General features: G+C 41.7%; 1 protein-coding gene across 4 annotated transcripts in view; it reads right to left on the bottom strand.

The window, feature by feature from the left end:
* Positions 1–5,069: 5,069 nt before the first annotated feature.
* The window catches only part of KITLG (KIT ligand), a 109,333-nt gene continuing 104,571 nt past the window's right edge, over positions 5,070–9,831 (bottom strand). For 3 of the 4 annotated variants that reach the window (XM_083699487.1, XM_083699484.1, XM_083699486.1), the window contains one exon: positions 5,070–9,644. The gene's annotated coding sequence lies outside the window, so the exon portion shown is untranslated. The remainder of the gene's footprint in view (positions 9,645–9,831) is intronic. The other variant, XM_083699485.1, reaches the window with a different exon arrangement.

The raw sequence follows: 9,831 nt of genomic DNA, 5'->3' as shown, positions 1-9,831 counted from the left end.
TCAAGTGCAAAATCCCTGATTCAGGGAGGGTGGGCGGGTGATCCAGTGCATGCAGCAAAAGAGGCCGTTCAGAGCTGCGTGCCCAATATTTAAAACCTTTGAGCCCAACCCACATATTGGCAACATCAAAATCTTCCCAGAAACTCAAGTGCCCAATCATAGCCTGTGGCCATCCAAACAGATCTGCCCAGCAACAGTGGGGTGGCCTACAAGACCCCACCGCAACATGTGCTCTCTGTTAAGGAGAACACACTTTCCAAAAGCTGGGAAAGCACTAACAAGGCACTGAGAAAGAGACAGGAGGACTCTGGGACCCTGTCAGAGCCCTCACGCCTTTCTCCCAAAGCCCAGCACCTGCTTACTTTGGTTTAGGAAGACAGTGTGAGGGCTGTAGGCATGAGGTGTAAAATGTTGTCGAGGGCCACCAAAAAGGCATAGAGGGCCACTTGCATGTTAGACTGCCCTGGTTTGAACTGTTTGCATACTGCAGATGTTTATTGCTACTGATCAGCATGCTACACAGTCCTCACTTATTCTGGGTCAGGGAAATAAGTCTTGCTTGTGTGTTTGTGGCAAGCATCCAGCAGGTAGCAGTAAAAGAGGTAACTGCCCAATGATCATGTTGCAGAAGAAACAAACATACCTTGGAAACGGGGAACATTTTTCTGCAGAAGGGTCATGCCCTCTTCTGGGCAACTTTCTGAGGGAAAGCACATGCCACTGGGGGTGGGCCAGAGACAAAGGTGAGCAAAGCAAGAAATGGAATTTTTACTTCTGTGCAGTAGGCTAGCTTCTACACACATTAATTGCCTTTTCCTTTTATTTGTTAAGAGAGAGGGGAATAACACATGTTTTCCATTAATAAACATATGGCTCCTCCTCTGTTGGTAGTCCTGAAAGGATAAATGTTAAAAGACATTCAGTTCCATGGGCAAGACAGATGAATTGTCATAATATTCAACAAGGAAAATGAAAGCTATGAGGAGGAGGAATGTCTAACATGCAGGCCATTTGGCATTTGTGCTCTTTGGTCACTTAAAACTGATACAAGCCACACATTCTGCCTTTCAGCTTCTTTAATTGGGCCTATTTTACTATTACACTTCATTCACCATGGCACAATAGCTTACAAACAAAGAGGCGCTTGTAGTCTCCAAAGAATCTTTTTTTTCACAAGTTCAAGAAAACCTCTCATTTTGCCAAAAGAGACAGAAAACTGCCCCTGTGTTCAGGCCTGGACAGAAGCCCAAAATGTCACATACGTCTGGAAAAAATGAATCTGTGCTCTGAGTTTCTATTCTTTTTCCATGGAATTTACCAGAAGGGGCTGGAGGTCAGAAGGGCCATACTTGTTTATAGAGTCAGCCCTGTATTATGCCCAAGTTGTTGAAGATGAATGAAAAAGAATTTAAAAAGACCCGGGGGGGGGGGGAGTAATAGCAATTTAGAAACGAGAAGCTGAATCAATACCTGCCAACATTTTGCAGTGCCTAGATTGACAATAATATAGCCTATCATTTTGTTTGTAAGTATTTGACATTTTGGACCAGTTACCATTAAAGCTCCCCTCCGCCAAAGCTATTTTCTATTCAAGCATTGTAGATAAACAGAAAGGAATATAGGAAGCTGTCTATCTAGCTCAGTATTGCATACCCTCCAAGTGTCCAGATTTTCCAGGGTCAGTCCCAGAATTATGAAAGCTGTCCCAGCTTCTGATTTGATCCCAGAATGTCCCTATTTCCCCCACTGGTGCTGCTGCAGCCGTCAGTGGCTTCTGTAATTCCTGGACTGTCCCTGGAAAATTGGGACACTTGGAGGGCATGCCAGACTCAACCAGAGAAGAAGTGGGTATGAAGTGGATGACCTCTTATCAAAGGAGCTCCAAATGATGAAACTAACACTGGCCACTGTCTGGAATCTGAGGAACCACTAGGTTGCTTGTGCAACCTGATGCCTCAGGCGTCTCTTCCATGTGGAGTCTCTTGGAAAGTCCTACAAGCGACACAATTAAACACAGTTAGGAGCAAAATAAAATTAGGCAAGTTCCATTTGTGTGTGAAAATGATGCAGGGGACTTTTGACCCAGGCTAGAGCAAACATTCTGTTTTTAAAAAATGTATAAGAACATATTAGTACATGACTGTGTGCGCATGTGCGTGCACACACACACACACATTTCAGTTCCTTTATAATTTATTCTGATCCTTAGAAGAATTTCAACCATTAGTTTGTAAATAATTGATGGTAGAAGTAGACGGAGAGCTCCAACTTCTTGAGCTATAGTAGAACTTGAACTACTGAACCTGCTTGCCCCAGTAAAACAAGATAATGTTCCCAGGTTTCCAAAACGTCCTGTAAAAATGGCTTTTGATAGCTCATATGGAAACACTCCATGTTAACATGTCAGCTAGAATTATATCTGCGTCACTGGGTTGGATTTTTGTCTAATGTAAACTGATGTAGCAGTAGGAAAAGGCATACAGCTATGAAGTTCTGCAGCAGCTGAGAGTCAGAGTTATAGGTGAAAATATTAGCGTTTACATTAATTGCGGGGACATTTTGGTTTCTATTACTCTGGAAAAGGTGGCCTGGAAAACTGGCCTGTCAACCTCCCGTCTAATTTTCAGAAGCTCATTTGCTTGTAAAATTGGAGCGACAGGCTTGTAAGCTAGGTGGTGCTGTGAACTATTATGGTGTATTCATACCTGCTTCCCCAGAAGATCCTGTCCAGGAGCAGCTGGGGCATTTTGTGTCACATTCCCTGTGGAGCCACTGATGGGCAGAGCAACCCAACCCCCCCTTGTCTTGCGAGCGGTTTTCTCATAGCTAAGCCAACCTGTCACTGCCCATGTGGGAACATCCATGGAGGACCAGGGCATGTGCGTTCCCGACGTGCGCGTGGGCTCGTTCCCAAGGGGTGCAGAGGGTGCTCAGCCACGCATGAACCCACCCATCCTGCTTCCTTCCTCTCCCCTTCCTGCTCGCCTGCCTCCTCCAGCTGGGAGCACGGGGCAACGGCACACCGCCCACCCTTGACCCCCGTGCCTACTGCCAACTGTCAGGGGGAGGGGAGGAGCTGCTGCACCAACGGCTCACAGTAGGCATGGAAGTCCGAGTCACGGGTGTGGGGAGCACCAAATGTCACCCACACTCAGGAATGACACCTGGAGCGTTCCTCCGCCAGCAGTCAGCACAATGGCTCTGAACAGAGTTTACCAGAAGTTTGAGGGGGGCTGATGCAGCTGGCAATCTATTGAACCCAAGCTCGCCTCATTGCCATCAGGGCTGATCACTGAACCAGCTCCAGGCTGCTGTCCTTCTGCCTTCGCTGCTGTGTTCAGAAGGGTTGCAGATTTGGCTCTGCCCCTCTGGAAAGTGTGACTGGATTGCAGCATCACTGTGGTTACAGGAAACCATGTTCCTCACCCAACACAGCATGACTTGTTATGCTTCATGTAACATCTAAAAAGATGTTTCCCAGATGTTGCACTGCCTTCTTCCTCAGCAATGAATTCAAGGGCTGCGATGTGCGCTATGGAGTGAATCTGTTTTGCGAGCCATGGAGTGAATCTGTTGAAGATGAAGTCTGATCTCCTGGTGACTAAGCACATCATCTTGGCATTGCTTAACCGTCTAGAGGTTCATGCAATTTTCACCTCTGAAGCAATTTGCTCCAAGCAAGGAAGCAGGGCAGCCCAGCTTCGTGCAGTACTGCAAGGCATGGCGTAGAAGCATCCAGTGTTCTGCACCCACTGAAGATTTCACCTGTCAGAAACAATGCCCAACAGTAGAGGTTTTTTCTTTCTCCCTACCAGGTGCAATGGGCATCACCTCTGTTTGCTGTGAGGCACTGGCAAAAGCCAGGTCTCCCCCTCCTCTGCTAGTGATTGGTGGTGGTAGCAAGTAGCTCATTCACACTCCTACATGTGCTGCAGCTGAGTGCACAATTGCTTATCACAACATACATATCTTCACAGGAGCCACTCCTGTTTTCAAATTTCAGAGGGAGAATGCTGTAAAAAACAGCATCACTAGATGTGGCAAATGTTAAAACCTCATCATCTTGCTTATACCCATGCACTAAGACCAAGCTTAAGTCTTTGCTAATAGGGTTTATCAAGTTTGGGCAAGTATCGTAAGAAATTGAGTTCCACAGGTGTAGAACTGTCGAATTTGCTCCTTACAGGCTTCTTTTTTCCTCCAACATGGGCACACATAAGAAACTAATTCAATGCCAGCTGAACAGCTGGCCATCTGGCACAGTCCCTTTGGTGAGCATTATAGTAATCTAGCCACAAGCACAATGGCTCCAGGGTCAAAATCCTAAGGCTGCTAGCTGTTTCACTAGAATATAGCCTCTCTAAGTCACAAGGTCTCATTTGTCACCAATGTTTCATGATTGTCTGGATTCAACTACAATTGAGTCACATGCACCCAGTCCTTAAAGGCATCGATTCCAAACATCTGGCAAAGTGCAGTACAGTGGTACCTCGGGTTACATACGCTTCAGGTTACATATGCTTCAGGTTACACACTCCACTAAGCCAGAAATAGTTCTTCAGGTTAAGAACTTTGCTTCAGGATAAGAACAGAAATCTGGCTCCGGCGGCCCGGCAGCAGCAGGAGGCCCCATTAGCTAAAGTGGTGCTTCAGGTTAAGAACAGTTTCAGGTTACGTACAGACCTCCAGAACAAATTAAGTATTTAACCCGAGGTACCACTGTACTAACAAGAAATACATACATTGACTGTTGCAAAAGGTTTGACTAATAGCAAATGTGCTGATATTAGGAAACAGCTTTGGGACCATTAGGAAGAGGATTTCCTTAAAGATCTAGAGAGCTTTCAAAGCTCATTAAGAATATAGCAGTAATAATACCATGAATTCCACAGACGATGGAAGGAATCAATTAGGGATATGATATTGTGTTAGCACCCTGTGCAATTAAACATTATCAGTGTATATAATATTGCTACTGGTGGAAAAGGGATGCCATATTTAAAAGACTGCTGATCTTCCCCAGGAAGCCTCTCCTTATGGAGTGAATGAAAGGAAAGCACTCATTAAACCTCAGTGCATAAAATTCATTGTTTAGAACAATAAAGTATATGTATATAATTTCAGATTCAACCAATATAAAAAAGGACAGGGGTATACATCTATTTTTAAGAGGACACATAAGATACACATTACATTTTATAAACTTGGTCAATTAACCTTCAGTCAGATTACAAATACACATCAAAATATACATAATCTCAATCCATGACCGAGCCAGCAAAGGAATATATCTGTCCAATAAGAAGGAGCCTGAAGTTTCTGAGTTCCTAGGACTTAAATATATTTAATAATAATATATATCTTTTTACATGGCTTCTTTTAAAAATACAGGTGAATGAAATTACTAGTGATACAGGGGAAACGGTTATGTAATTCTCAAACTCTTATTCCAAATAGCTGAAACAATACAAACGTAGCTTTTTGATTTAACAATTAAATAGTGTGTAGTCTGGAGAGTCTAACCACATTCAAAAGAGAAAGGAACATAGCATGGCACATTTGTATTAAATATGGATCTAGAATGAGCTTGCAGTGAAATAAGTACCATTAAGTTATTCAAGTAAAACCTCTTGTAACATAGCATATTGAAATTTGCCCTATGTAGCTAGCTGCTTTCTGTTTCCACAGAAGCTATCCATGACTTCACTAGATGCACTTTCACGAGCTCCACAAGGGATAAAATTATGTTGGCTTAATTGATCTATTAATTTTCTTTAAAAAACAGCATTTTTATTCTTTTGGAGGAATATACAGTTGTACGTTGGATCCTGAATGCCCTGGAACTCAGACGTTTTGGCTCCCAAACTCCGCAAACCCAGAAGTGATTGTTTCGGTTTGTGAATGTTCTTTTGGAACCTGAACGTCCAATGGGGTTTCCACAGCTTCCGATTGGCTGCAGGAGGTTCCTGCAGCCAATCAGAAGCCGCGATTTGGTTTTCAAACATTTTGGAAGTCAAAAGGACTTTCAGAACAGACTCCGTTCAACTTCCAAGGCACGACTATAAGGGCCCCTTGCTGCAAAACACCCACCTCCCCCCCCAAAAAAGAGCACCACATACACTACACAAAGAGAAAATGTTGGATCTGGAGATAAGTCACTGGGGGGGGGGGGACATGGGCAGTGTCACTGATTTGCATACTGTTGCACAGGAAGTAGGTCTTTGTTCAACACAGACTTTGCACAAGCACACATCTCGAGATGTTGTGCAACAGAAGCACACCACTGGATTTCCCCATGGAAGGGTTTTGTGCTGTTGTTAGGAGTAGCCCTTCTGTTTGTGGAAGGACATCACCTGATCCAACCCAAAGGATGTTTAAAAAGGTTTTTATCTGAATGATAATGGTAGTTCCTACCCTTATACTCAGTAATCAACAATCCAAAAGAACTCATAAGCACAAAAGAAAACCCCGCTGGAATTCTGCCAACACAAAAACTGATTCATATCCTCAGTCTACTGCTAACTATGCACTGAGAAGACAGAGGAAGTTTCCCCCATCCAGATTCTGAATTTAACTGAATTCTTAAATGGTATTGGGGTGATTAATCTGCATTAAGTGATCTTCAGTATGTGCTATGCCAGCTTCCCACCTCTATTTCTTTTAAAGAGTGTTTGCCCCTTCTCCATGCTGTTGTGAATGATCCCTTCACAAAACACTTGGAGCTGCAACATCGCACACACAGTGATTGGCACTGTCCAATCTAAAACAGAGCTCTGTGACTCATGAAAGCTAGACAGCCATGCTCTACTTCCCATGAAGAACAGCTAACTCATTACTAAAAAAAAAAAATCAGATAATGTGGCCGCTCTGAACTATTTGCCTTGTTGCCCAGAGTCCTGGCTGTGACCGGGCTGGATCCCAATTCTGGCACAAAGACACCAATTTTACCTTTCTGGTGGAGTCATGCCCTTAAACTCAATAGTAGCCACTTTGACAATTCCAGAATTCAAAATCTGGCCACAAAGCATTTTAATATCACAATAAAAGAGAAATGAGCTATGTCCACAACCAAATTTAAGTACCAAATAAACAAACTGGATTTGGATCCAAAGATTGCTCTTCCTCGGATGGAGATATCCATCCCATTACAGTTTTCAAAGATTAGGTTGCCAAATGGTAATCCTAAGTGGTAAAATAGTCTCCAGATATTTCATCTTTGTGACATTCAACTGAGATGGCCCAAACCACTCAGTCAAATATCTTAAGCATAAAATGCCAAGGAAATGCATTTTATGCACTGTCAAAATGATTATTCAGCTTTAGTTTTGATGGGATGGTATTCCACTTTGTGCTAATGGAGGTTATTTACATTCAAAGCGAGAACAATGATTGTTATGCAAGCATGGTAAGGCCAGTAGGATTATACTTGGAATTTTTCGTTGGCTCTGTAAATGCCTCTTGACCTTAAATTTGTCTCGTTCTGTTTTTTTGGGAAGGGAAAAAGAATGTGGCATTGTTATAAACCCTGCAGTATAAATGAATCTTTGCACAATATGTACTGCAGTTTCCAACAAGTATGCAACGTTACCTTTAAAGCCATTTTAATCAAGCAACAAATGGGTCCTTTGTTCCCTTCTGAAGATTTTTTTTTTTAAAAAAAGCAGGTTTCGGATACTGCATCCACAACTGTGTTCCAGAACACTTACTGGAATGTGAAATGTTGTCCATGTTTATGATGTGCATAGTGATTTACTGAGGCATGTTACTATTGACTGAGGCTCTAGTTTCTACCTTGTCGGGGCCTGCACTAGAGCTACATTCAAGCAGATCTTCCTATATCTTTAGGTTGCGCAGAGATTTTCATGATTTTCCGACTCTAAAGATGGACAGTCACAATTGTAGGCTCTGATCTAGCTATGGGCTATAGTCACAGATAGAAGCTGGTGGACCTGGGCATCATCAATCCAGCTCAACAGATCAGCTCTGTCATTTGGACTGCAACATGCATCCCAAATATGCCTCATAGAACTGTAGAATTGGAAGGGACCCCAAGGGTCTTCTAGTCCAATGCCCTGCAATTCAGGAATCCTGCTCAAAGCCATCCATCTCTGGGTAGGCTCCAACCACCAACTTTCTGGTTAACAGCCAGACACACTGATCTCATCCTAATTACTACAAATGGTTTTGGTGGTACGTATGCTGTCATTTGGCTTCGATACCAGCCAAAAAAATAGCAGGACAGAGATTTTAGGAATGCCAGATTTGTGTTATTTTTAAATCTATCCTAAATACATTCTATAGCTTTTCATATATTATTTCTAAGAGTCTGTGACATATATGAAAAATAAATAAATATGTGAAAATCTTTTAAATAAAGTATCCCTTAAGCATAGGTAATTTAATCACTGCGTTGTAAATGAGCATTTTAACAATAGTTAAACTTTTAGTTTAACAATAGTTAAGATTATAGTTTAAGGTTATTATTGGATTAGTAGCTTGGAATGTAGAGCAACCCAGCTGTTTCACAGAATACAATATCCTGTGAATATCTCTTCCGGAAATAATAATAACTTAAGTAAATTTTATATGGGCTCTGAATAACTTTTAGTGCCCTCTTTTAAATTTATGAATAGCAGGTTATTTTCAGTCTTAGATTTGTTGTCCACAGCTTTGCTACAAATAATATCAAGAGGCTGACAACTATTAAGAAAGTTTTCTCTTTTTTTATTTGAGCTGAACTAATATAATTGATGGAGAAGGCTAAGTGATGAAAAGTGTATAACTTTTAAAATTCATTTGCAAATATGAAATGGCATACAGTAAAAGCTAAACTAAACCTTAGTATCTTCGAGATGACATGATTTTTTTGCAAATGTCAAGAACAAAATTGCATGTTTATATGCATTTTAAATAGACGTCATGGCATTTTTTTTATTCCTGAAGCTGACTTCTTTTCTCTCTCTCCATTTTCTCACTGGAACATTAATAGGAGTCTCCCCAACATCAGGCAGCCAATGTTCCATTCTATTCCCATTGCCCCATTTTCATGATCCAGTGTTTAGTTCTCCCTGATGGATATTAACAGCTTTGCCAAAGTGTATGTTTGTTTTCTGTGACATGGAATAAAATTTCACTTACAGCTCGACAGATATCCAATCTTATTTAATATGAACCCAGTTCCACCGATGAAAGAAAGCTAGCACATTAGTCCACTGCATAACCTTACTTGCAAGTCTTATGTACAGTGCTGAAGATTTGTATTCTCATTCATTTCTGCGTTTTTCTCCCATTCAGAGTTTCCTTTTGTACACAAAATGCAAATTTCCTGATGACTTTTGGAGTTGGATCACATAAATCCAGAATTATTTGTTCATGCATTCGCGAAATTCCACTGCAAATTTGAAGATGCAAAGAAACAAATCTGTCTGAATATAAAAATACAGTCCATTTCAGTGCAGACTCTTCTTTGATGTTTAATTCAACGTTGGTTTCACAGTAGCACACTCTTTGTCCACAGCTCTATATTCTCAATATGGAGTCACGGGCAACAACAACAGATGCAGACTCAGTCTGTCACTCCAGAAGGAATACAAATATGCTTAAAGCTGCTTCATTTATGAAGCAAACATGGAACTGTTAGCTGCCTAGTAGAGAAGAGAGGGGAAATAGAAAAACGCAATAGCTTTTGGGAGATGTTTTCTTGAAATTTGTTTAATTTCACAAATTAGCAAAAGGCTCCTCCAAATCACAAAACCAAGCAAATTCCTCCATGTGAAGAAGTTTCAGCATACATGCATTATGTCTGTAGCAGAATGGACTTCCCCTTTCAGG

This window comes from Podarcis gaigeae (genome assembly GCF_964106915.1).
Source record: "Podarcis gaigeae genome assembly, chromosome: 10".
Classification (NCBI taxonomy): Eukaryota; Metazoa; Chordata; class Lepidosauria; order Squamata; family Lacertidae; genus Podarcis; species Podarcis gaigeae.
Note: the sequence above shows the minus strand (reverse complement) of the source record. Positions and strands in the feature narration are given on the sequence as shown.